At 42.2% G+C, this 27,915-nt stretch overlaps 1 protein-coding gene across 5 annotated transcripts in view; it reads left to right on the forward strand.

Moving 5' to 3' along the window:
• The window catches only part of PPP2R3A (protein phosphatase 2 regulatory subunit B''alpha), a 1,031,009-nt gene that overhangs the window by 107,273 nt on the left and 895,821 nt on the right, over positions 1-27,915 (forward strand). For 4 of the 5 annotated variants that reach the window (XM_069213531.1, XM_069213530.1, XM_069213529.1 and 1 more), the window contains exon 2: positions 24,792-24,859. The gene's annotated coding sequence lies outside the window, so the exon portion shown is untranslated. Of the gene's footprint in view, positions 1-8,637; positions 8,665-24,791; positions 24,860-27,915 lie in introns of those variants that run through there. The other variant, XM_069213532.1, reaches the window with a different exon arrangement.

A 27,915-nucleotide genomic window follows, 5' to 3' on the forward strand; every position in this document is an offset into this window, starting at 1 on the left:
TACGTGCGACTTCTAGGCTCATGGAACGGACCCCATTCCGCTTCTGCCCAAAATGCCATCACAAGTATCCGTATACGGTTCACCATCTGGTCTGTAACTTGTGCTTGTCCCCCGAGCACAAGGAGGATACTTGTGAAGCCTGTCGAGCGTTTCGGTCGAGGAAGACGCTGAGAGACCGAAGAGCCAGGAGACTACAAATGGCGTCCACGCCGACAGGTCAAGATCGTTTCGAGGAGGAAGAAGAAGCTTTCTACGTCCGCGAGTCGGATTCGGAAGAACTCGACGCCAAAGAAACAACCAAAACCGTGAGTAAGACGTCGAAAATCAAGACTCACGAGAAGTCTACAAAAGCCCAGGGGACGCCACCGCCAACAGGCCATGGCTTAACCCGAAAAATAGGTGACCCATCCAAGACACCGAAAAAGGGCATGCTGGTGTCAAAGTCATCCGACTCCGGTCGAGATACCGCCACACAGCAACCTCAGAGCCGAGACAGCGACTCCGAGAAACTTCGGCACAGAGACAGCGGCACCGAAGAATTTCGGCACCGAGACACCACGCCGAAAACAAAGAAGGTTTCTTCGGAGCCTAAAAAGACTTCCGAAAAGGTTTCGGTTCCGAAACAGCCAGCCTCGGAGCCGAAAACTAGTTCCTCTACAGAGGAACAAGGATTAACCTCCCAATTACATAGATTTGGAGAGGAGCTTCAAGCTGTAGAGCCTGACTACACACAAAGAAGGCTTCATATTCATGAGGACACAGGGAAGATAACCACTCTTCCCCCAATCAAAATAAAAAGGAAACTTGCCTTTCAACAAAAGGACAAGCAACCACAGGCAAAGGTGGCAAGGAAAACAACCCCACCACCGTCTCCACCACCATCAATACATGCATCACCAGCAACAACTCCACCACTGATGCACTCACCAGCTCATACCACAATGAGTCAGGATGATCCCGATGCATGGGACCTCTACGATGCTCCAGTGTCTGACAATAGCCCAGACTCTTATCCTACAAAACCGTCACCACCTGAGGACAGTACATCCTATACACAGGTGGTCGCAAGGGCAGCCGAGTTTCACAATGTCTCCTTACATTCGGAACCAATTGAGGATGACTTTCTCTTTAACACCCTATCCTCCACCCATAGCCAGTATCAATGCCTTCCCATGCTCCCAGGAATGCTAAGACATTCAAAACCAATTTTTCAGGATCCAGTTAAAGGCAGAGCCATAACTCCAAGGGTGGAGAAAAAATATAAGCCACCGCCCACAGATCCAATATATATTACAACACAACTAACACCAGACTCAGTAGTTGTGGGGGCAGCTCGTAAAAGAGCCAACTCTCATACCTCAGGCGACGCACCACCTCCAGACAAGGAGAGCCGCAAATTTGATGCTGCGGGAAAAAGGGTTGCAGCACAAGCAGCAAATCAGTGGCGTATTGCAAATTCACAAGCACTTTTGGCAAGATACGACAGGGCTCATTGGAATGAAATGCAACATTTCATCGAACACTTACCCAAGGAGTTCCAAAAAAGAGCGCAACAGGTGGTGGAAGAGGGATAAAATATCTCAAATAATCAGATACGGTCTTCCATGGATGCAGCAGATACAGCTGCAAGGACAATAAACACTGCAGTCACAATACGAAGGCACGCATGGCTGCGCACTTCTGGGTTCAAACCGGAAATCCAGCAGGCTGTGCTCAATATGCCGTTTAATGAACAGCAATTGATTGGGCCGGAGGTAGACACTGCCATCGAAAAACTCAAAAAGGACACCGATACAGCCAAAGCCATGGGCGCACTCTACTCCCCGCAGAGCAGAGGCACATTTCGGAAAACACCTTTTAGGGGAGGGTTTCGAGGTCAACCCACAGAAACCACAACCTCACAAACAAGGCCTGCCTACCAGGGTCCATATCAGAGGGGAGGTTTTCGGGGGCAATTTAGAGGGGGCCAATTCCCACAAAATAGAGGAAAATTCCAAGGCCCCAAAACCCCTCAAAATAAGCAGTGACTCACAAGTCACACAACCCCATCACATAACACCTGTGGGGGGAAGACTAAGCCAATTTTACAAACTTTGGGAGGAAATAACAACAGACACTTGGGTCTTAGCAATTATCCAGCATGGTTATTGCATAGAATTTCGCCAATTCCCTCCAAACGTCCCACCGAAAACACACAATATGTCAAAACAACATATAGATCTTCTAGGACTAGAAGTTCAAGCATTGCTACAAAAGGACGCAATAGAATTAGTACCAATTCAACAAAAAAACACAGGAGTTTACTCACTGTACTTTCTAATACCCAAAAAGGACAAAACTCTGAGACCAATACTAGATCTCAGAACACTAAATACCTACATAAAATCAGACCACTTTCACATGGTCACATTACAAGACGTAATCCCACTGCTCAAACAGCAAGACTACATGACAACATTAGATCTAAAAGATGCGTATTTCCATATACCAATACATCCTTCACACAGGAAATACCTAAGGTTCGTATTTCAAGGAATACATTACCAATTCAAAGTGTTGCCATTCGGAATAACAACTGCGCCAAGAGTTTTTACAAAATGCCTGGCAGTAGTAGCTGCACATATCAGAAGGCAGCAAATACATGTGTTCCCGTACTTAGACGACTGGTTAATCAAAACCAACACGCTAAAACAGTGTTCACAGCACACAAAATATGTCATACAAACCCTTCACAGGCTAGGTTTCTCCATCAACTACGCAAAGTCACACCTTTTGCCGTGTCAAACGCAGCAATACTTAGGAGCGACAATCAACACAACAAAAGAGATTGCCACTCCAAGTCCACAACGGGTTCAAACATTTCACAAAGTAATACAGGCCATGTATCCAACGCAAAAGATACAAGTCAGAATGCTAATGAAACTACTAGGCATGATGTCTTCATGCATAGCCATTGTCCCAAACGCAAGATTGCACATGCGACCCTTACAACAGTGCCTAGCATCACAATGGTCACAAGCACAGGGTCAACTTCTAGATCTGGTGTTAATAGACCGCCAAACATACATCTCGCTTCTATGGTGGAACAGTACAAATTTAAACCGAGGGCGGCCATTCCAAGACCCAGTGCCACAATACGTCATAACAACAGATGCTTCCATGGCAGGGTGGGGTGCACACCTCAATCAACACAGCATCCAAGGACAATGGGACATACATCAGAGACAGTTTCACATAAATCACTTGGAAATGTTAGCAGTATTTCTAGCGCTGAAAGCATTTCAACCCATAATAACCCAAAAATACATTCTTGTCAAAACAGACAACATGACAACAATGTATTATCTAAACAAACAAGGAGGGACACACTCAACACAGTTGTGCCTCCTAACACAGAAAATATGGCATTGGGCGATTCACAACCACATTCGCCTAATAGCACAATTTATTCCAGGGATTCAGAACCAGTTGGCAGACAATCTCTCTCGAGATCATCAACAAACCCACGAATGGGAAATTCACCCCCAAATACTAAACAATTACTTTCAAATTTGGGGAACGCCTCAAATAGATCTATTTGCAACAAAGGAAAACTCAAAATGCCAAAACTTCGCATCCAGGTACCCACAAGATCAATCCCAAGGCAATGCTCTATGGATGAACTGGTCAGGGATCTTTGCATACGCTTTTCCCCCTCTCCCTCTCATTCCATATGTAGTAAACAGGTTGAGTCAAAACAAACTCAAACTCATACTAATAGCACCAACATGGGCGAGGCAACCTTGGTACACGACACTACTAGACGTGTCAGTAGTACCTCATGTCAAACTACCCAACAAACCAGATCTGTTAACACAACACAAACAACAGATCAGACATCCAAATCCAGCATCTTTGAATCTAGCAATTTGGCTCCTGAAATCCTAGAATTCGGACACTTGCACCTCACACAAGAATGTATGGAGGTCATAAAACAAGCTAGGAAACCTACCACTAGACACTGCTTTGCAAACAAGTGGAAAAGATTTGTGTATTACTGCCAGAATAATCAAATTCAGCCATTACACGCATCTCCAAAGGATATAGTAGGATATTTACTACATTTGCAAAAATCAAATCTAGCTTTCTCTTCCATAAAAATACATCTCACCGCAATATCAGCTTACCTACAAATTACTCATTCAACTTCACTATTTAGAATACCAGTCATTAAAGCGTTTATGGAAGGCTTAAAAAGAATCATACCACCAAGAACACCACCTGTTCCTTCATGGAACCTCAACATTGTCTTAACAAGACTCATGGGTCCACCTTTCGAGCCCATGCATTCTTGTGAAATGCAATACTTAACGTGGAAAGTTGCATTTTTGATTGCCATCACATCTCTAAGAAGAGTGAGCGAGATTCAAGCATTTACCATACAAGAACCATTTATTCAGATACATAAAAATAAAGTAGTTCTAAGAACAAATCCTAAATTTTTACCAAAGGTTATCTCACCGTTCCACTTAAATCAAACAGTAGAATTACCAGTGTTCTTCCCACAACCAGATTCTGTAGCTGAAAGAGCACTACATACATTAGACATCAAAAGAGCACTAATGTACTACATTAACAGAACGAAACTAATTAGAAAAACAAAACAACTATTTATTGCCTTTCAAAAACCTCATACAGGAAATCCAATTTCAAAACAAGGCATTGCTAGGTGGATAGTTAAGTGTATTCAAACCTACTATCTTAAAGCAAAGAGAGAGCTGCCTATTACACCAAAGGCACACTCAACCAGAAAGAAAGGGGCTACCATGGCCTTTCTAGGAAATATTCCAATGAACGAAATATGTAAGGCAGCAACATGGTCTACGCCTCATACATTTACCAAACACTACTGTGTAGATGTGTTAACTGCACAACAAGCCACAGTAGGTCAGGCTGTACTAAGAACATTATTTCAAACTACTTCAACTCCTACAGGCTGAACCACCGCTTTTAGGGAGATAACTGCTTACTAGTCAGTGCACAGCATGTGTATCTGCAGCTACACATGCCATTGAACGGAAAATGTCACTTACCCAGTGTACATCTGTTCGTGGCATGAGTCGCTGCAGATTCACATGCGCCCACCCGCCTCCCCGGGAGCCTGTAGCCGTTTAGAAGTAGATCTTCAACATTTGTACATTTGTAAATATATTACTTTAACCTTTATTATGTACATACGTATTCATTCCATTGCATGGGCACTATTACTAACATACACAACTCCTACCTCACCCTCTGCGGGGAAAACAATCTAAGATGGAGTCGACGCCCATGCGCAATGGAATCGAAGTGGGAGGAGTCCCTCGGTCTCGTGACTCGAAAAGACTTCTTCGAAGAAAAACAACTTGTAACACTCCGAGCCCAACACCAGACGGCGGACTGTGCACAGCATGTGAATCTGCAGCGACTCATGCCACGAACAGATGTACACTGGGTAAGTGACATTTTCCATATATATATATATATATATATATATATATATATATATATATATATATTTATATATATATATATATAAAGTTTTCTGCTCTGGCAAAGGCAAAAGAATTCAATAATCAGTGTACAACTTCGCTAACTCATGCACTGCTGTTTTTATTTCTACTGACTGAAGAGTGAAAGTCAGGGGGACGCAGGCTAAAGTATGTGTACTCGTTGTAGGAGTCACACTTGAAGTTATCAATAATAGTGATTTCAGGTGTATTCAGTGGTTTCTTCCAAGAGGACGGTGCCCTGACATGTCTATTAATCATGTTTTACAGATTTACTGCCTACTTTTCGTTGGTGTTATTTTTTGAGGTCTTAGTTTTTTGGGGTGTCGAAAAAGCATAAGGTACGAATAAATTTCTCCATGTGTAAATGTCTGCATGCTGCAATCCCTGCGGGTATTTAAATGTGTGGCAACGTGTATCTAATTTGTCATGGCACATTTCTGCTTTTTGGCACTTACCACATCACTTTACATGGCAGTGTAGTAGATGCATTATGTCTTAATCTTTGTCACTTTTTGTGTGGTCAACAGGTAGCAGAAATGAATCCGTTTTATTTGGCACCATGTTCAGCTGCTACATCATCAATGGTTGGCACTGTATGATTGTATGTTGAAAGCCCTAAAGTAAATTCACTTGCAGGGGGGCTGTCAAACGAGGAGTATCCAGTAACTGTAGGGTGCAATGTGGCTGGTGGTCTGTGGTTAACTTTTCTACAGCGATAGGGAGTTCATCCTTCATCTATTTGCTGCCTAAGAAATCAGTCAGTAAATCTTGTGCTTTCTACATGCTTCTACGTGCCTGAAAAGCCACTGGTTGGGTTCAGCATCTCTTGCATCAGGGGCACCAAGGGGTTCTCTCTCTCTCTCTCTCTCTCTCTCTCTCTCTCTCTCTCTCTCTCTCTCTCTCTCTCTCTCTCTTTTCTCTCTCTCTCTCTCTCTCTTTTCTCTCTCTCTCTCTCTCTCTTTTCTCTCTCTCTTCTCTCTCTCTCTCTCTCTCTCTCTCTCTCTCTCTCTCTCTCTCTCTCTCTCTCTCTCTCTCTCTCTCTCTCTCTCTCTCTCTCCTCTCTCTCTCTTTTCTCTCTCTCTCTCATACACACCCCAGCTCTTTTGTGCATCGAGTTTTAGGTCAAGGTTCAGAAAGGACCTTTTGATTTTGCTAAAATGCTTTATTAATATAATAGTTTTACTTATAGGGGCTTTCAGGCCATTGGGCTTTTGTTGTGTCACATATTTATTGCACCCTCTAGAGCATGGGGCGGTGTGTCAGCCTGCTTTAGCCACTGAGTTATGGCATTCTGTTTTTTCACAAGGACCACATACACACACAAAGTATTTAACATTATGCTGGAGACTACAATGAACATTTGTGCTTTTAGGTTGAGCGCTCAAGTGCTCTGACGTGTTGTAATCTATTTGTGGGCTTTTAACCACGTACACCGCACGCCCCTCACTATCACTCGTTCATGGGCCTGCCTTTCAAAAATCCATTATCATCATTGGTAAATGCTTTGTTTGTCCCTCCTTGGGGCAGTTTTGTTACCACCTTAGCCATGGACCCCCCTGCTACATGGATAATTGCACTTTTGTCGATACGCTTGACTGCGAGCAAACCTCTTTTTCCTTTTGTGTCTCTCCTTCACGCTCATGCTCATGGTGGCCATCTTGCTTTGAATCAGCTTGCTTATGTCAACTGTTTTACTTTTCATTTTCAATTTATAATGACAAGAAAAGTCCAGTTAGGAATTTACAACGTTAATAGGTCTAACTCGAGCAAACACGAGACCCATTGCATTGCCAATGCTTGTTTGTTTTGTATCCTGGTGAGTGCCCAGAAGCTTCCCCAAAAATAACATTTTGGAACCGTAATGGCAAATGAAAACAAACTTTGGCAAAGTCAAAAGTCTGGCAGCCAACACCAGATCTACTGGCTTTGCCAATGATTGTTTTGAGATGTTGCTTAAACTGTCTTGCACCCAGATACATATATGAAAATTCATAAGATATGAACAAATGTAACAAGCAACTCCAGCAGCAGACCATTTCTTAACAATGAACAAAATAGAAATGCATATGTGTTTGGAGGTACTTACCCAAGTGTGGGCACAATAGTGTAACAAACCTGCACAATCTGCAGCCTGACCTTCCCTGATCAGCAACACATTCTTGTCCCTTAAAGTCTAGAACTAATTTCTGCTCAGCTGGAGCAAAGAATGTCATATGAATTTTGCTCCCATTGTTTGTAGTTAACAGTAGGTAAAGAAATATACTCTACTCTGAATGTGTATACTATACAGTTCATTTAAGATGAGTTCACCTTCATGATACAAATTGTTGCTTACCTTGAGAACAAAACTGAAAAATTACATAGGTTTTCAGCAGTTGTTTGATTTTAAAAGAAAGTTTAAAATGGCAATGATAGTTTGTGTAAGATTTAGCTAAAGACAGGTAAAATAAAGCTGTGTTAGAATGCCCATCAACTGTGCCACATTTGTTGCAACACAACCAGAAGACACAGCAAGACCTTGTGCACCTCACCCTACTCATCTAACATAAGTTGTTCTAGAGTCACCCACATCTTAAACTCACGCTCTGGTTAAAGTTCCACAATGCCACTCTAGTGGCAGTTGCGTACCATATAAAAGCTGGATAATACAAGATTATGTATTTCTGTAAGCTAATTTGCCCTCATTCAAAGAAAAAAAGGTAAGAGTAGTTCTTCATGTTTCAAAGACGGCGATTGGTGAAACCTTGCCAGTAATTATCCCATCTGTTTTTACTCTATGTAAATTAACTTGATTTTTTGGGCCTTTGTTTGTTTGATAGCATTTGACATGTTCCTATCAATCAAAAGATGCTCTTAACATACTTTGGACAAAGCTTGACCTCCATTGGTATTCTCAGTACCGCAGCAGTATTTTATTTTTCTGCATTAGATAATTTGGTGGTGTTGGTAAATTAGGAGACTCTCTTATCAATTCTCATTGTGTTATGAAATGAAACTGTGCTATACAGTGAGATTCTCTTCTAACATTTTCCTCACAGGATAGGTGTCAATGCCAAACCCGTTAAATTAACCCTTTCTTTTCCTGATTTTGGTGCAGATCAGATCACATCACGAGGAATCTCACATGAAGCAGGTACCGGACCACTAGACAGTTTAATGTTTACACTTCAAAGACAAATTTGTATCTGATTCAGCAAACAGTGATATTTCTGTATTCATATCCAGATGCAACAATGTTTTTTAGCATTTTATTATCAACATTTCTTTATTAAGATTTTTTGTTCCCCAAAAAGGGGTTATCTGCATATAAAAGAAAATATTCACATACATGTGTAATCACTGGGTGTGCAAGATCGCTTCAATAGGACGAAAAGACGAAAAAGGGGAAGGGTAGAGGATGAATGGGGAGGAAAATAAGTAGGATCGCAATGTTTTTGAAGACACACATGATGCAGAGTTCATTACAGAGGTATTCCGTATGACAGACAATGCCTATATTGCTATTATTGCACTTGCGATCTGCTTGTTTACGGTTCACTGCCCCATGGAGCTTGTCCAGCATTTTATGTGTCTAAAGTTAGGAAGGTAGAGATATTACTAACGTAGTATATTTTATTGAGTATTAAAAAAACATAAGTATAATTAAAAAACGCATAACTTTCCTTCAATTTTATCACAAATTTCCACAATTTCGAAGACAGTGAAAACAAAAGAGAAAACCTATTCATTTGCCAATTTGCTAGTGACGTATACGCATTCTACAGTTTATTAACTAATTTGTTCATTCTCTTTGTTTATATTCAGAGAAGAGTGGGAACACAGAATAGTACAACATATGTTATTTCCAATTGAATTTCTCTCCATTTTTGGCCTCCAAATGTAACAATATTTTCCAAAATGCAATATATCAAATGCTAGGATGGGTAACCCGAAATTTAGATCGGTACAAATCACCACTATTCCTAAATCCGGTTTCTTGGGCACATTTCATAAATTCATAGGTTTCTTTCATACACCTTGCCATTCATTAGATTTTACCAATGAATTGAGGCACTGTCAGTACAAAATGAAAAATAATTACAAGCGCTAGCTCAATTCTTGGCTCTGAGTATCACAGGTTTTATTTACAACAAGCAAAGACTAGGTATATCTTCAATGGGAAGGGTCTGATGGACTTAATAGTATATCACTTTTGTTATTCTGCCATTGACGCAAAAAATTACGGATGAAAAAATTGTCAGCTATTACTCTTTTTTCCAGTTTTTTTTTTTTTACATTATTTTTTATTTCAATTTTTGGGGTGCAGCATGAGCGATCTACACAAATGACCACTTGATGAATTTATGATTCTGTCTAGTTTTTAGGAATGTATAGCTTTCCTAAAGCTTGAAGCTCATGGCACAGTGTCCCAAACATCCGAAAAGGCCCACATTCAAGTGGGAAAAGCATCACAGCTAAGAGGTTAAATGCACAGTTCAAGTTCGTGGCTTTTATTATAACTCTTCACATGCCGAGAAAAACCTTTCCTGTTCCTACCCAGAGACAAACATGCACAAGTTGCAGCCGCCAGCATCCTGTCATAAATCGGCAGTAACAGCTGTACCGGGACTGCTTGCATACTAGCTAGCCATACTCCGTGGCGAGCCCAAAACCTTTTTGTGAATGGTGCATAGACTCCGTAAGTTCCACCACGTGGTGGAAGGTTTATGGTGGGGAGAGGGGGAAGTGCTGTATTCACTAGCAGTTGAGAAGAGGGCGACATTTAAATTCCTAAACTGAGGAATATGTTGACCTTGAATTTAGAGAAATTGAGAACTATCTAGGCTTTCCTGTACTTAAATGCGTTTATCTTCGTTAATGTATTTTTTAGGATTTGCCTCAGTGAGGTGAAACTTTAGGTAATTGTAATTGTAAATTGCCATTTATATAGCGCTCACTACCCCTGGCAAGGCATTGAAGTTTTTTGTGGCGAGAAGCACAAAACTGCCAACCCAAAAAATAGTAGATTAGTAATATGGGCTTCCCTTTTTCCTTGTGGATAAGTTGGGGTAAGTTTAAGTTTGTGCTTTCAAGTTCTTGTGTGTTTAATAGTGTTTTGCTTAAGGATACAGAACGGAAGTGGATTGGAAAAAGTTGTGAGTTATTGATATAGTCATTTTAATATTCATTTTAATGCCATAGAAGGAAAAGACCTTCTACCTGTATTGCAAAAGATTAAAACGCAAACAATATAATTCCCCCTGCGTGCCTTTCAGTCAGGTGAAGGAGGCGGGTGGAAGAAGTACTTACTCTGGAGGAGACGTTACATGCTTTCCTATGTCTGGCACTGTGGTCCACCTCGCCTTAAGAGCCCCAACATTTTGTCAGTAGCTGGCTGTTCAGTAGCCAACTCCCCGGCTTCCTGAAGCAATCTTGTTTATCCCCTCCCCCTGCTGCTCGGGTCGCTCCGCTGTGGATGACAGCAATTACCTGATCTAGTGAATGTTTGTTCTTACATTATATGGCTAATTCTTTGCAACTTGTAGGCATGGATGGGGTGATATCACTTGTACCCATCTCGTTTATTGTCAGCTATTCATATAAATCTTTCCCTCCGGGAGTTCAAAATTGCCAACAAAGGTCATCTTGTGATCCTGGAACACACACCAGTGCCAAGTACCCATACAGTAAATGGACAGCCTTGGTTGATGTCAACACCCTCTTCCCATCACTCCTCAAATTATACAGCATTTACTGCTTCTGTGTAAAGTTTCTGTTGTAAATGTTGTTGCTGGTGCTTCTGTAGTTGAAACAAATAATAAATCTGTGCGGTTGGTATTCCTAGAGAGCTTTTTAGAAGAGGAGTCTGTGTTATTGTGTTAGTTCCTCACATTACACGCTTCTTAATCACCGTGAGAAAGGATTCCATTTCAGGTGATGAGATGAGAATCAGTTGTAGCGAATTGTAAGAAATGTATTTGATATTCCCGTTCGTAGCCAACTCGTGCATGAGGTGCAGCAATTAAACGCCCTGCTGAAATCAACATTTTCAAAAACAACAAGTTGATGGATAGAATGCTTTAATTAATCTCAGCCACTGACAAACGCTTGGGCCACATCCCACAGCAGTGTGGACTCAGCCTTATGCAAATCAGTCTTGGCCCTGCTCCCCATGGGAACAGTCTAGCTTGAACTGACCGGCCAAGAGGTCCTCCATTGACCGGAAATAAGCATCTTGGGGACCGGTTTCGGGGTATCACCTCTCCTCAGCCAGGCTTCCTTGAATCCAGGGGCACTGAGCCTAGGACCCACGTCTGGGCATTCCCGGCACACTTACGGCGGCAAATGCAAAAGCAACAAGTTGATGGATGGAAAGCTTAAATTAATCTCAGCCACTGACAAACGCTGGGGCTGCATCCCAATCCATTGTTTTTTTCCCACCATGACACCCCAGTTTGGACCCAGCCATACTCAAATCACTCTTGACCCTGCTCCCCATGAGAACAGTCCAGCGCACACTGCCAGGACAGGTCCTCCCTGGACTAGAAGCAAGCATCCTGGGACTGGTTTCAGGGTATCCCAACCTCGTCCAACAAGTTTGAATCCAGTGGCACAGTGAGTCCGGGACCCTTGTCCGGGCATACCCGGTGCACTCGGGCAGCAAATGCAAACACAACAAGTAGCATTTTCAGCAGGAAATGAACATTGACAAATGTAAATACACAAAAGGAGAGCACTGGGAGTGTTGCTAGCCCACACCGCCTCCCTAAAGAAATCTGTATAATCACTGAAGGTGTGGGGTAGTCGGGAACCAGAGGTAAGACTGGGTCAGTCTTATATCGGTGTCCAGTATTAGTTAGGTTGCTTAGAGTCCTAAAGCAGGGGAGTCAATGTTGGAGAATATCCAGATCCAGAGTCCGGGACCCTTGTCCGGGCATACCCGGTGCACTCGGGCAGCAAATGCAAACACAACAAGTAGCATTTTCAGCAGGAAATGAACATTGACAAATGTAGCCAGCTTTTAAAGAGCTCTGTAACCCCCGCATGAAAACAAGCAATGGCAGAACCTTTGTTTTGCCATGGTTTCTAAGAAGCGTTATGGGGAGATGCTGGACTTTTGCTAATATTAAAAAGAATGAAAAAAGCAAAAAAATGCAGGGCTCAAAAAGCACTCCTTGTCTTAGGTGCAACTGGAACTGATGGAGACGTATTTGTGTGCAGATCGCTCTGAATGAAGGGGCAAAATGCCATGACTCAGTGTGATTGTCTCATGCTGTGTGCTGTAGTGAACAGAAGAACAATGTGAATGACCCAACATCATCAGACCAATAGATAAAGAGAGTTGGTTGAAAGCCCCTTAAAAATAAGTATACTACACATATAATTCTAGCAAAATCTATAGGTCTTGGCTAGTGCCAGACCTAAAAGAAAGTGAAATTATAGTTACATGGTGCTATTTTCGTTTGTCTAGCTTTAAAGTACTGGATCCCACAGTCCAAGAACAGAGACTAAGCAGCTATATTTAAAATTTCCAAGTGTTGCAGGTAATTGTATCCAGAAGTGCTCCCACTTGCAAGATGGAAAAGTTTTGGGTGAAAATGCAATGCACATTGTTGGGCGGGCCTCCAAGTCATGGAGCCTATTCAGCATTGTTTTTGCTATTCAGAAACATACCACCACCCCAGGAGGGCCTTTCTGAAAAACAAGGAAATTTCCCTGAACAGCTGTGTGGCCTTGGTTCATGGGGGACAATTTCTGCATATTTAAGCCTGGAGTTTGCAAATAACTTTCGATTTCACTCAAATCATATAATAATAATATACTTGCCTTCAGCCAGCCCCCTTCAACATTGGTTTGTCATTGTGCTTTTCATTTTTTTTTTCTACCAACCACAGTGGAACACGTGGGGCAGTAGGTCAGCCCACTTCAGCCATTGGCTAACTCTATTGTTAGTGACAACTCTTTCACAAACAGCACATCCTCAAGTAATTCTCAGTACACGTGACTGCTACAGCAAAGTGTGCATTGTGAATAAAAAAAAATGTTTTTGGTTTTAGATTCTGTTTATTTTTAGATTGACGAGGACTTCCAGCATCCCCAATAATAGAGGTTTGCAAAACCGATGACAAAACAAAGATAGTTTGGTTGCCACCGAAAGACTTATTGACTTTCTTTATGAATGCTTGTGACCACGTGCCTATCTTGTTTATTGCGAACAGGAAGAAACAACGTTCGAAAACTCGCCTATTTGGCCACTATTTAACAGCTTTATGTCAGACAAGGAAATCCCAAGGCTGGAATAGGACTGAGGCTCTGCCAACGCAGCTTCAGCAGTTCCCTGTCCCTAAATGAGAAGTGGGATCAACAGGTGGCCCTGATTGGACATCCCCCAGTTCCCGTCAGATGTGCCACTGCCCTTCTCTAAAATGGCCCCCAAAGCATCACGCGAGGATAAGGAAGCTAATGAGGGAGTAAGCCAAGTAGGAGAATAATACTTCTAACGTTCCATCACCTTTTTCGAGCGCCGCAGACAAGCGCCGAGGCTCAGCAGTGAACTTGTTCAAACAAGCGATTTCACTGGAAACCTTGTCGGTTCACCCGGACACAGACTGCGTTTATATGTTGGAGAGGTTTTCTCAGAGGCGGGAACGCATTTTTCAACTTGATTTGTTGTCAGGGTGCTCAGCCTGTGGCACAACCACGCCTAAAAGGAACAATGTGAACATTTGGAAAAGAGGCAGCATGGGTGCAGTGTTTTTTCACACTCGGCTCCTAAAGGGAATTCAATTCAAGCCATGTTCAGCGTTCCTGAGCAGCTTTACTGGGCTGCTTCAAATGCAACTGCTAAGACTTTGTGCATGCAGTCAAAAACAGTGAGGTGCGGGCTTTTTATCATTTTTCACTGTTTTATTTTATCATCTGTCAGCACAGAGAGTAATTAGCACACGTCTTACAGTTTTGTGTTGGTAAATTTCAGCAGGTCAAAGGCACATACTGAAATTTACCTTGTGCAAATGTGTGAAAAAATGGCAGCATGTATGGAATTTGGTACAGTAAGCACAGTGTTGCATGTCAATCCCCATTTTCCTAGTCAAAACTTCAGAGAGGAGATACTTTCTGCTCCTGGTAAATTATTTAGCCCCACATTATCCATTGGGTGTGATAAGTATCTCACTGATTTAATCCCACTTCATAATCCAGGCCTAAGAGTGTTATCACCCGTGGAAAAGCTTGTGCGCCTTGCTAAATTTTCACATTAATATTTTCCACCCAGGTCCCTTTATTCTCTTCTACTGACTTGGGACAAGCGGGACGGACACTGTGACTTCACACAATTAGTCCCTTGCTCATACTTCCCCTAAGTGTACCAACAGTAGTAGCCAGGGGCAGCCAATCCATATGGGTAACTAAGGTAGTGCTTCACTTACAGCTCTAAGTTAAATGAGGCGCCAAATTCGGAGGTAACGAACATCAATTAAAAATAAAAAAATGAGGACACAGCTTTTTAGGTTTACTGAGGGCTCGTGTTGCTCGCCGCTGGTCTGTAGCTAGCCCTGGCCACAGCTGCATTCCTGGTTCTTTAACCTGATGGCATATCCAGCAGGTTTGGCCTAGTGTTCTTAACTCGTATATTTTAAGGAACACTATAAATCAAACGATACAGCTGCTAAGTCCAGATGCCCTGTCCTTACCATTAATTAAACATTAATTCTTGAAGATGTTGTCTTACCTTTAGCCTGCAAGAACTCAGAGAATCTATATGAGGCTGGCCTAGGACTCCCTCCAAATAAGTCTTAGACTTGACAAACTATTCAGTGGCTTCATGAAGATTTCTTTAGCGCAAGCTGTTAGTAGCAGGGCAAGTGTGAGGGTATCCCATGTGACAGCCAAAGGCTTATATACAATTTATTTCAAGGAATAAAGAAAATGATGCACAAACATAACATTTGATTGTGAAATTACCTAATAAGCATCTATTCTAAAAACCTTTTTGATAAACAGCCTTTAGAATCAAATATGCACAACAAAATAGGAAAAGGCAATTGTGGATCAGATACAAAAATTGATGAAGAACCACTTTCTTTGATATAAAGTTTTGTCTCGGACCATTTTCTTACTTGGATCAATCAACATAGTACCGTCTTCATATAGGTATTGGCAGTTTCTGTTGACTGTGGTCGAAGTGCACTTTACAGTGTGCTCTTACGCTTTCTAGAGCTGTCTCTATGAATAGGTCACTTATTATGTATTCTGTTATATTATGTACTTTTTGAAATGGGGTTCGTATATAGGGACAGCAGTACAGCAGAATGTGTATGAATGCTGTTGTATATAGTTCTAAATACTAGAGGTTCCTTTGGTTGAAATATGTATTTCACGTAGATAAAACAATATCCATAAATGACGGAAAATAAATAACACATAGGTATAACTTAATTCCACTTTTGAGACTATGGCAGTCATATTAAGAACCATTATTAAACATGCAGTGCCACCTTCACATCTTTTTTATGCATCCTGTGCATTCACAATGTCTCGCAGGGGTTAGACCAGGTAAATGTGCTGAGAGCTTCGTCATAAGTGTGGAACTGTCTGTAAACCTCCTCAAGGGTTGGGGATGTGAGCATTGCAAAGTTTGGTTGGGTTTGTAAGCTTGTGAATGTCCATAAAGACATGGCCATGCCCCCTGCATCTTGTCCTCTAGGCACTGCTTTGCCGTGTGGGTACTGGCTATACTCGCTTCTTCTACAGGTCATGATCTGAGTCCAGGAGGTTTGCAATAAATACCTGCCCTATCCTAATGCGGTAGAGCTACTCCTAGCAGGCATGGGATTAGGGCATGAGTTGTGTCCAAAACGTCTCTGTGGCACTTGCACCTGAGCACATTTTTTAAACTATCCCAGCGTTGCTGCAGGTCTAATTCAGAAGTGAAAAATTGGCAAAAGAGAGTTTCCATTAAAAGCAATGTTATCAATTGTGTATAACTTTCTCTTCTTACACATGCTCAAACTAGGTTGATAGTTGTGGTGATTGAAGGAATAGATGTTCTGAAACTCCAAGTTGAGTTTTATGTTCACCCATACATCTTCATGACCAATACGCTTTGTCGACCGCCAAGACACAGAAGCTTGGACCCAAGCCTGAAATTTGGCTAATGAGATCTTGGCTTGAGTTGGCCATTAAAGTGAATTTGTTCTGTGTTACAAACTAAATGTACATGCTGTTGTCTTGATGGAAAGCACTGAGTTAAATGTTAGGTGAACACTGTGATAAAAAGGTATGCACAATTCAGAAAGGCACACTAGATAAAAAAATCTTTAAAATGTGCCGTAACTGTATGGATGGTATATAATAAAATCCAGTAAGAGTTCAACAGATGTTACAGTATTAGAGCCTGATTTGGATTTTGGTGGGCAGGATACCCTGCTGCAAATCTGGCCAAGCACACTGCCCATCAAACTGATGGTTCTCCTACTCAATTTAGAGTCAGGCGGAGTGTCATGTTTCTCACAGCGGAGCCCTGGTTGGCTCCACCAGGAAAAACCCTTTACTGACAGCCCAACCGAGATATTGGCAATATCCCTTTTAGTAAACCAATATACCACTTCATGTAAGTGCCTTTTGGATCTGTTTGTGTGAATATCATTAGTTATAAGTAAGAGCCCAAGCTTCGGGAAAGGTCCGTATCACTTCTTAAACTATTCTGCATCCAAGTGGGTTTGCCTTTTTGGACATGTCTGTTTTGTTACAGGTGAGCAGAGTTTGGTCAGACAGTATGTCTGTGGTGGTGGTGGTTAACAGAGAGCAAGGTGTAACATTGTTCTGAGGCTGTTGAAGAACAACATATTTAGACTAAACATGTATCAGGTGTACTCTCTGATGCTGCTCAAGCTTTGTCTTGTTTTAAGATGCTGGATTTCAGATATTTCCACTCGGAAGCAGCAGCAGAAGCAACACCATTCCAATCAAATGTTTCAGAAACTAGGCGTTCAGTCTAGAACTTGTTTCATCAATTTTAACCCCAAGTGCCATAAGAGCTTACGAAGGGGCCATTGAGAGTTGTCTTTCCTTGATGAACAAGGCAAGAGTAGGATGTTTACCTGCCATAATGTTTTACAGTTGTTGCGGATAGAAGGAAGATCCTCAGATTAATCCTTCTGGAATGTGCCACTGTCTCGGGGTGTACTTTTTTTTCTCACAGTTTTCAAATTCTGATGACTTTAAAGGGATTGAAACTGTTTGAGGGTAAGGAACAGACAAATAGAGGCTTATTGATAGGGATAAGCTTAGCAGAGTAATCAGTTGCCTTCTCTTTCTTGGTTATGTTTGAGACTGTTTTATTGAAGACAATCTTCTGTTTGTCTTTCTACTGGGTTTTCAAAATAAGAGAATTATTTGAAAAATCCAGCACGACCTAAGCTGTGGCTTCCTCCTTTTCAGTGTCCATTTGTCTGCCACTACTACTCTTCCCATTTCTAAACCAGGCCAGATGGGGAGAAGAGATCACATCACACTCAAAAGGGTGGTATTTCACCCGGACTGCCCAATCCTGCTTTAAAAGACTTACCTCCTCAAGCTTTCAGGTAGCTACATTGTTTTTGTTTACAAACGAGTCAGGGTTGGTGCTAACCAGAATAAGGCTCTTGACAGATGGAAATCAGAAGGGTGCAGGTGCATTGTGTGACCCCATCTGACAAGAAGGGAGACTAGGGTGTCTTTTTGCACTATCTCAAATATTCTTTTCCCTTCCCTAATTCTGTGAGCAAATTAGAATGAACAACGCTGGTATTTGTCAGGGGCTTTGGAAACACATTCATGTGACTGGCCAGGGAACACTTTTGTTCTGTGACCTCTGACACAAAGCAAGGAGAGGTGGCTTGAGTAAACAGTGGTTTGATGTTGGAAGACCGAGAGTGGGACAGCTGAGGAGCCTTGTAGGGAAGACACTGAACAGGGGACTTATGCTGCCTGAGGTAGTAATACTTCACATTGAGGGCAACGTTCTAGTGGACTGTGGTAGGAGGGACCTTATTGAAACCGATAATAGTGGATGTTTCTTGCTTGATCTAAGAATCCCAAAGGTAAAGATTACCTAGTCACCCATGGTTCCCAGGATTGCTTAAAGAGGCGGCGGATCAGTGGAAGGACTGAATAATTCTTTGAAGCATCTCAACAAGTTCACGCCTAAGCTCCTCAGCACAGGGTGTTTAAAATGTATTCCTCATGGTTGCTCAGGGAGAGCGATTTTTCAACATGGCTGGATTGCATTTGTCTCCTTTGATGAACAACGTTTTTATCAATCCGTTTTGTTTTGTATTGGAGCTATTTTTAGCTCTTAGAGAGGTGACCGAATGGCGGTAGACTTTTACTGGCCTGTGATGGTGAGTCTTGTGGTTTGCACAAATGAGGTTGGACATGATGCACCGTCATGAACACAGCAGGAGGCACCCGTTGTCTTCATGAGAGTGCAAGGCGTTCGCTGCATACTACTCACATCCTTCAAAGAAATTGCATTGGTTTTACCCCATGTGGGCCTCAGATGAGTGTTGGTACGAGGGTACTGCAGCATGGTTTCTCAGCTGTTCATGACCTGCAGAATGTATTCCATTGATAGCCCACAGAGTGTGGGGATATCAGACCTGCACAAGAAGACAAAGAAAGGGGCTGTCTGTCCCGAAGGACATTAGGGTGCCATAGAGATCAGGGTGCATCTCTGGCATGAGGTAGGGCTCTTCTGAAGTGCAGAACCCATACCTCAATTTGGTGGGCGATACCTTACGATTTGCACAGACTTGGAGCCCCTATTCCAGTGCGGCTTGACAAAGGAAACACATGTCCGGGTGCAAATTAAAAACCTACTTTACAAACAAAGTATATTTGGATATGTGAATGCCTGTCTGGATGAGTTGTTCTTGAAGGAAGTGCATAATGTTTAATGAAAACTGCCAATGTTTACTGTGAATATGAACTATATGTAATATAATTAATGTGACCTGAGATGGTATCCTTTCACCACAACTTTGTCTCGAGCCCACTCTCTTTGCTATTGCTTTGCTTATGTTGAAACTTTCTCTCAGCCCCTTCTACAGGGCTAACAAAAAGCTGCACTGTCAAGACACACCTGAAAACGCATCTTATGTAAAAGAGTGGTTTAAAAAGGGGTCTTGGCCAACCAAGATGGCAGAGTTGACGTGATCCACACAAGCTTCACTGCAGTCATAAGCGGAATTGAGGTGTTTGAACATCTTTAGTCCTACCTGGCACAGCAGACCCCTTCTCTGCATGTGGCATGCAAAGGACACTACAAGAGGAGATATTTTGGAAACCTGAGGAGAGTGATGGCGGTAAATTGAGGGGATAGTGGAGGCTGCATGGAGTACTGCCGGAGGCCCCGCTGCGAGTTGGCTTGCTGCTGAGAGACCAGCCCCCACCGCAGTCCCAGTGCCTATCCACGCTCTGGGTGCCCCATCGCAAACCCGTAATCACGAGTTGAGTGACCCCTACAACGGATTACAACACATATGCAGGGAGGTGAAGTGTTGCATTCAAGACTGCCATACAGTGTCCATTGGTAGACTTGCTTCGCAAAGGCTTGCAGCAGCAACTCTTGTGGCAGCCAGACAAGCATATTTAGTGACACTGGTTGACACTACCATTCTCCAGGTACCCTGGGAGCTTCAAAGGGAAGGAGTAACAGGTAGGAAAGTAAGATTACCTTCTTCTTTGAGACGAACATTGCTGTATGCTTGACCTCAAGGTGTCGTTCCCGGGTTTAGGAACAATAAGCAAAAACATTAACCAGGCATGCTCTTCCCACCACAACCTCCCACCAAATGTACATATAAAGAGGTTGGGGAACCCAGGCCTTCTCACTACTTAAGACCTTTCGATCTTTATTGTCCCTGAAAGCTTCCATTCCATCCCTGTCTGACCTTAAGACGGAGGTTACAATGAATTCTGAGATGGTGAATGAGCAGGGAATGCAATGTCATGGTCTCACTCTCTGAACGCACCATACAGCGTACTAAATAACTGGTGCTCGCTGCCCCTCACTGAAAGCTGGACTTATTGATGGGCACCTGGCTCTATGGAACTGAGGCACAGAAAACAACAATCACGAGAAGATGAAATGACATGCTGAGGAAGGTAGACCTGGGTACTTCCCTCCTGCTTTAGGTTGAGGCGCCCACCGACTGTAGTTTAGTGCAGCTCGGTTTCCCCAGAATATCGCTTTGCTAACTCCACACCATAGTGCAGTTGCTGTTTCAAAGCGACTACCTCTCCATTGCTGTACTAATTGAGGATTGTGGAGACCCTTGGGGTGGCACGTCCTTAGCACCTGCTGTCCTTATGCTTTCAAAAATGACTCAGAGTGTCCAGCTATTTCACTCCTACAGAAGAGAGTAACACCCCCTTTTTCACTGCTGGCAGCGATGCCATGGTGCTCACGAAGGAGGACCTTCTCCCTTAAAAAATTCAAGCCTGACCTCCGAGAGGAGTTGAAGGCAGATCTGAATGCATCTCTGGAACTGCTCAAGTCTGACATTAATACCAGGTTCACCACTCTCCAACATGATGTTGATTCAGTGGGCTTCCAAGCGTTGAATCTTGAGACCAGGGTCCAAGAACTGGACAGACATACGGGCCTGGTTGAAGAATCATCCTGCTCCCTCTGTATGCAGCTCCAAGCCTCAATATTGAAATGCGAAGATCTCAAAAACAGGTTGTGATGTGACAACATACGTATCCATAACCTGGAGGGAGGTGCAGAAGCTCCAGGCCTTGAGGCCTATGTGGTGGGCCTGTTTGCTGAGTTACTTAGAGAAGTCCACGTGAGAATCAAGATAGACAGAGTCCACTAAGTGGGCAGCCAGGGTGCATGAGGGGCGTCCACCCTCAGGATGTCTTGGTGAAACTTCACTATTTCAAGGTGAAAGAGGTGATTCTTCAAGCAGTATGGCTGAAATATGACATCTCCTTCTAGGGCACCACATGTTCACTTTTTCAAGATATAGCTCCCGCAACACTGGCTCGTAGACAACAACTTCGCCCGTCACAGACAAATTAAGGCAGGACCACATCAGGTGCAGATGGGCATACCCATTCGGCTTGGTGTTTGACTTTCAAAACAAGACTCATCATATCACCAACTTTTGAGCTGCAGTGACGATCTTGGGTATTCCACTCCCAGATGATCAACAACAGGGGGAAAACGCAAATACTCCTTACACAAGCCAATCGGGAAACACTTAAAAGAGTCAGCGGCTCTCACAAAGACACACCAAAACCCAGAGGAAACCTTGAGGGGTTAACAATTTTTTTTTTCTCCCTCCCGAGCAAGTTTCCTATACAGAGGAGCCTCTGTACATTGTCAGAGATCGGTGGCCCACTTCAAAGATCCACTTTGCAGTGCTCATTTCCTCTGTCTGCTTCCCCCTCCTTTCTTGAGGGAATGAAGGTGATCTAAGTTCATCACATGATCGTAAGATAGTAGTAGTCCTTCATTGAGGTATAATGAAGATGCCCTCAAACACCTCAGACATAAACAGCTTCTAAGGTATTGCTTTTTCAGCTTTTGACCATACGCCTGACTTGCAATATATCATTACTAAGAGTGTACTTGTTAGGGAACATGTTGTCCCACTATTTTTTTTTTAAGTTTCAAGATGTTTAGTTCTATGGTACAGGTGGAACCCAACTTTGTGATGGGAGGGAGGAGGGGAAATGGGTGGGGGGGGGGGGTAAATGAGATACACAATGCTTTATATTTAGTGGAGAAGCAGAGAGAGGGATGGGCGCAGGGACCTTATGTTGCAGAACCGAGCAAAAAAACACACACTAATTGAATCCCCATGGTGATCACTCACTCTTGTGGAATGTTAAAGGCCTTAATTCACCAGCCAAATGTCACAAATTGTGGAAATATTTGCTAGACCACCGGCATGACGTTGTAGCTCTGCAAGAGACTCATCTCAAATGGGATGAAGACCATAGGTTGAGGCATAAAGCCTACCCTAACATGTATAACTACTCAGAGTCCATGAAACATAATGGGATGGCCCTCTTCTTCCACGCCTTATTACGTTTTACTCCAGAAGACTACAAATCTGATGTAGGAGGTGAGAAGTATCTTGGTGAAAGGATGTCTTGCGGGACAGTCATGCTCCTTTGCTCCATTATACATCCCTCATGTTAATCATGTCTTCTTCATACAGACACTCTTGGATTTATTGGGAAGCCTTGCGGAAGGGGAAATTATCATGCTGGGTGACTTTAACCTTACATGGGACTCTGGCATAGAGAGCACCTACCCACCCTCAAAGATACCCTACAGGGAGTTTACCCAAAGCTCTAAAACAAGAAATGCAAACTTGACTCCTAGAGGACCCTAAATCGGTCAACTAAAGATTACTTATTCTTCTCTCATTCACACTGATTTATTCCAGATTGGATCACGGCTGCACCAACCAATCACTCACACCGACACTACTAATGGCCACCTTTCACCCAAACACCTTCTCTGATCACATCACCATGGTCTGGGGCCACCACCATCAAAACTTCATTGCTGGTTCTTTCCCACCTCCCTTGCCAGGGATTGCCTCCTCAGGGATGATCTTCGCAAAGCTATCATGGACTGCTTTTTCCAAATCAATCCCCCCCCCAAGTCACTAACCCCTCTACTGTTTGGAAAACGTTCAAGGCATTCATTAGAGGTAAATGCATTGCTCTAATTTCCACACTTAATAAACAAAGGATGAAAGAAAGATTAACTCTTGAGGTGGAACTTTGCACGTCAGAGCAGGCATATACTGACATTACTATTACAGCTGAAGGTCACAGCACTTATAGGGAAACTTAAAACGATATATACAAACAGGGCAGAATTCAACCTCCTACGTATCAAACACACATCTTACAAGCAGTGTAGCAAAGTAGCATCCCAGCTAGCAAGAAAATGTAGAATTAAACGGGAGAAGGAATATATTGGGGTTATAATGAGGGACGACAGCGAGCTGGTGGTCTCTGACTCAAACAAGGCCCGAACGTTTGGCAGTTTCTATGAGCAGCTATACGCTGTCACCCCCTCGACTGACCAGACTCAAACGGACTATCTAGAAATCATGGAACTTCCACAAGAGACTAACACTCAAAATGAGATCCTGGGTGCACCAATTAGTGCAGATGAAGTTAGGGATGCCATCATGGCTTTGAAGTCTCATAATTGCCAGGGCCAGATGGCTATACGGCTCTGTTTTACCAAACTTTTAGCTCTGACTTCATACCTGACCTTGTCATGCTTTTTAACCACAAGGCCTAATAAGGGGCGGTCCCAGACTGTCCCAACTTTGCATTACTAGGTTTATAGGATGATACTCTTAAGCGCAAACCAACGGTGACAGGGCCATTCTATGGTTGTGTCTTGCTGCAGCCAAACTAGCCTTAGCAGCGGCATGGAAATAAAAAGATACGCAATCACTATTGCAATGGCACGCCAGGCTATTGCAGGCAATCACGATGGAAAGAATGCCTGGCATATTTATGGAAAATTTAAAAACTTAGAATTCATTTGGGGCCCCTTAGTGCTATATCTGCCCCTATGTGCCTCCCCTACTGGCACAAGAGCTCTATACCTCTTTCAATTTTAGAGTGTGAAACCACAGTGGAACACCTGGGGACCAAAGATGCCTCCTTGACCTTTCGAACTCCTGTTGTCCCCAACACCACCTCCCCCCCCCCCACGTAGTCTACGACAATATTTTCAATATTTTTATGTTTTAGCTAATGATTCTCACAAGTACCGAACTTGTTCTTTTTGTTCACCCCTTTGGGGGCACTGTTCTTTATTTTTCTGGGGTAAGAGGGAGTGGGAGGTGGAATGTTATTTACATAATTTGCAAACCTGACAGCAGCAATGGTGATAAAATATGTACTGTACAATGAGAAACATCCCTCAACGGTCGACAAAGGATCGCTGAATTAGTTGACCTGAAATATGGTGGGATTTGGAATGTCTGCTATTATCAGTGTTAATGTATGCATAACACTAATAAATAGAACTTTGACAACAGAGTGGTTCACATTACACCTGTAAAATATGTTATCATCAGAAAGAGGACACGAAATTAATGTCCGATGCAAATATAATTGTGTTTGGCGTTAGGAGCACTTTTATTATTTAAACTTTTACAAAAAAGAAACCTTGAAATACCATTCAACTATCTTGTGTCTCACCCGTTTGGTGTCTAACACAGCCTTTCTATTTTTTTTCTCTTACAGAAATTGTATCATTTGCAATATTGCTGTTTATCTTTCGAGAAGCATCACATGGAATATTGCCTTCCTGGGTAAGTGTTTGCCTTTTACTAATTTACCCCCAAAATATAAACATCTATGCCTGTCGGTGTCAGTGAAACACTAATATAGTGGACATTTAAATTGCTCTTGAATTTTGATGTCATTGCATTGTACGACACAAAGCATTAAAATATTTAATGGGTTCATAGTGTTGTTTGTTGGTGCGTTTTCATATTACGATTTCTCGTTACAAGTATAATTACAGGTTTTTAATGTATTGGCACTGGAAATAACTATTAAAGGGGAAAAAACAAAAGACAAATGAGTGCATGGCTGTGAAGGCTGCCGATGACTTACAGGGCTACTTTCCTTCAGAGGGCTCAGTGTGGCTTTTGCCGTATAGAGACAAAGCGAGGACAGCTCCTATAGTGATCGAGACTCTTTGATAGATATAAATTCTAAAATGTCGTGTGGCATAGAGAGGTTGGAAAAAAGGTTGAAAATTAGACCGGTGTGAAGTGATGCTCTTTATTGTGATTTAACAATTTTTACATTTTGGTGCAGGAAAACGTTTCTTCGTTAGATATAATCCTGTGCACAGTAAGACAGTTCTGAAAAGTATATTATTTGATGCTACTCTTGCTCATGAATAGCTTTAGTGGGTCACCCTTAAAATTATAAAAACTCTCTCAGGACCGATGCTATATTTTTGACAAGTGGAAAAGAAATGGGTCCATCTTGAAAGTAGAAGTCAGAGAACATACTATAAAAAAGGCATTTGAATGTGAGCCTTTATAGATGTATTATCCAGGGCATTCCCGTCGGTGCCCTTTAATACTTTTTAATTTCGATGGCGGAATTGGAGTAAGGGCAATGTACTGATGTCCCTATATCAGTATATAAGGGCACCAAGAGGTATCCACTCCAATGCATACCTCTTAGTGCCCTTACTCCAGTTACGCCAGCGAAATTAAAAATTCCTCCCACCACTAGTCTTATCACCATCAGATTATTACAAACTCAGAGAATGTGACCAAGCAACTCCGATGCTACCTGACATAGTCTGCAAAATTGAACAGGCTTGCCGCTTTATCTCCCATAACGAGATGCTTTCAAAGGAATAATGCCATATCTCCGCTTCAGTAATTGTCTTCTAAGCTCTAGACTGAGAGGTTGCTTTAATGCTGGCAGTTTGGGGGAGGATTTGGGGGGCAGGATATACTTTGTTCTACAAATCGTTATTCTGATCTCTGTCTCAGTAAGTTACAATACCATTTGTTTGGAATTGCCACTTTTTTTTTATTTTATTTTTTTAACAAATATCAGTCAAAACAACGCTTAATATCTAGTAACCGCTTCAGCATGTGGTTTAACAGAGAAAACAATTATGCGAGTACAAAAAGATGAGAAATGAAAATAACAAAAAGGTTTCACGAGGAACACATTTTTTAATGAGAAAGACCACTTTTGAGGAAAAAAATGGGGAAAATAATGATCGGAAGTGAAACAAGAAAAATATTGTAAGATGGCAGTAGTCTTTTCTCAGTTTCAAGGGCAAACTTCAGACAAGCAGCAGCAAAGCCAAGAAGATGCCTTTGGCTGCCATACTTTTGGCTTTGTCAGTTCTAGTTTTGTTTGTCGCTGTTTTTTAAACAAAAATATTTTTCTGGAGGGGCCGGACACCAATATAAACAAAAAAAAAAACATTAGCTCAGTTCAAAGTTATTTATTGATCTCTCAAAGCGGATATTGCCAAAGTAATTCATGGCACTAAAGGAAATTAATTTATGTGCGGAAGTGCCCCTTGTGAAAGAGCAGAACACTGTCACTAGCAGTGAAGTTAGGTAATGGATAAAATTGGCTGACTCATTACCCCATGCTGTATGCTGTAGCGACTAGAAGAAACATGTGAATGGTATAAAAGAATACCAGTAGATAAAACGGGCTGGTTGACAGGACCTGTAAATAAGGATATAATATTCATAAACATAGTAAAATCAAAAGGTCTTGGCTAGTGCAGGACCTAACAAAACAAGCCAGGTGCAGCAACCGAGGTGCAAAAATTACACCAAAGGTGGTGTTGAGGGCATCACCCCATATGTCAAATAAAAACAACAAAAAAATAAGTAAGAAGACAAGGAGGTCAGTAGTAAGAAGAAGGAGGCGGAGGAGAGGAGTGGAAACGCAGAAGAGTGATAATAAAATGGAAGGGTGGTAGCCCCCTTAAGGAGGACAGGAAACACACTGGTAAACAATAGAGCTGTGGGTGGGATGGGATAAAAAGGGAAGAGTAAAAAAAATATTCAAGCCTTAAATACAAACTTCAAAGAGTTGCTATCCTACAGGTTTGTTTTTCTCAGAGCTCACATACATCTGGTCAATATATTTCCAATGAGGCTTCAGGGCTCGCACGTAAATCATGAGCAGTTGTCCTTGTGACAGAGTAATCAACAGTTCTGTTACAAAATTTGAAGTCATGAGTGTATAACTGTCAGTGTACATTTTAAAAACAAAATCCTTCTATTCTACTGTGTATTTACACGAGTACAGCCGCTTTGTCCACATCACATTTCCATTTCCCACTTCCATCTCAACATCTATTTGCAGCCTATTTTTGCATTGTGCTGTATCTGCATGCATTGTACTACAAGAATAAATAGACTACTTCAAGATACTCACTTTTTATGAGTTCCTGAACACTTTGATGCCCTTGATGGTTTTGTTTAAAAGATTGGTTTACATTTTCCCACAAAATTTGTTGTGATCGCCAAGAGTTTGGAGGGTGGGTGTTGACACATTCCATATGACAGGTGTCTGAGCTGAAGAACCATGCCTCCTAAACCTTATTGTGATAAGCAAACGCTCTTTTGCTGATCTGTAGGATTTGCTGCCACATAATTAGCTAGGTTTTTCTGGCTAAAGCCCATCATAATTTTTAAACTCCATCCACTGTAAGATTAGGGGAATTTCCTCAAGATGGTCCAGTGGCTTCCATCACAGAATGACAAGGACTGCTTTGTTTTGCCAAGGTTGTAATTCCTTGATGTTGTTGTATTGGGATGAAGGTAAGTTTATGTTATGAATAATCTACTGTAAAGATTTAGAT

The sequence above is a fragment of the Pleurodeles waltl genome, chromosome 11, assembly GCF_031143425.1.
Source record: "Pleurodeles waltl isolate 20211129_DDA chromosome 11, aPleWal1.hap1.20221129, whole genome shotgun sequence".
NCBI lineage: Eukaryota > Metazoa > Chordata > Amphibia > Caudata > Salamandridae > Pleurodeles > Pleurodeles waltl.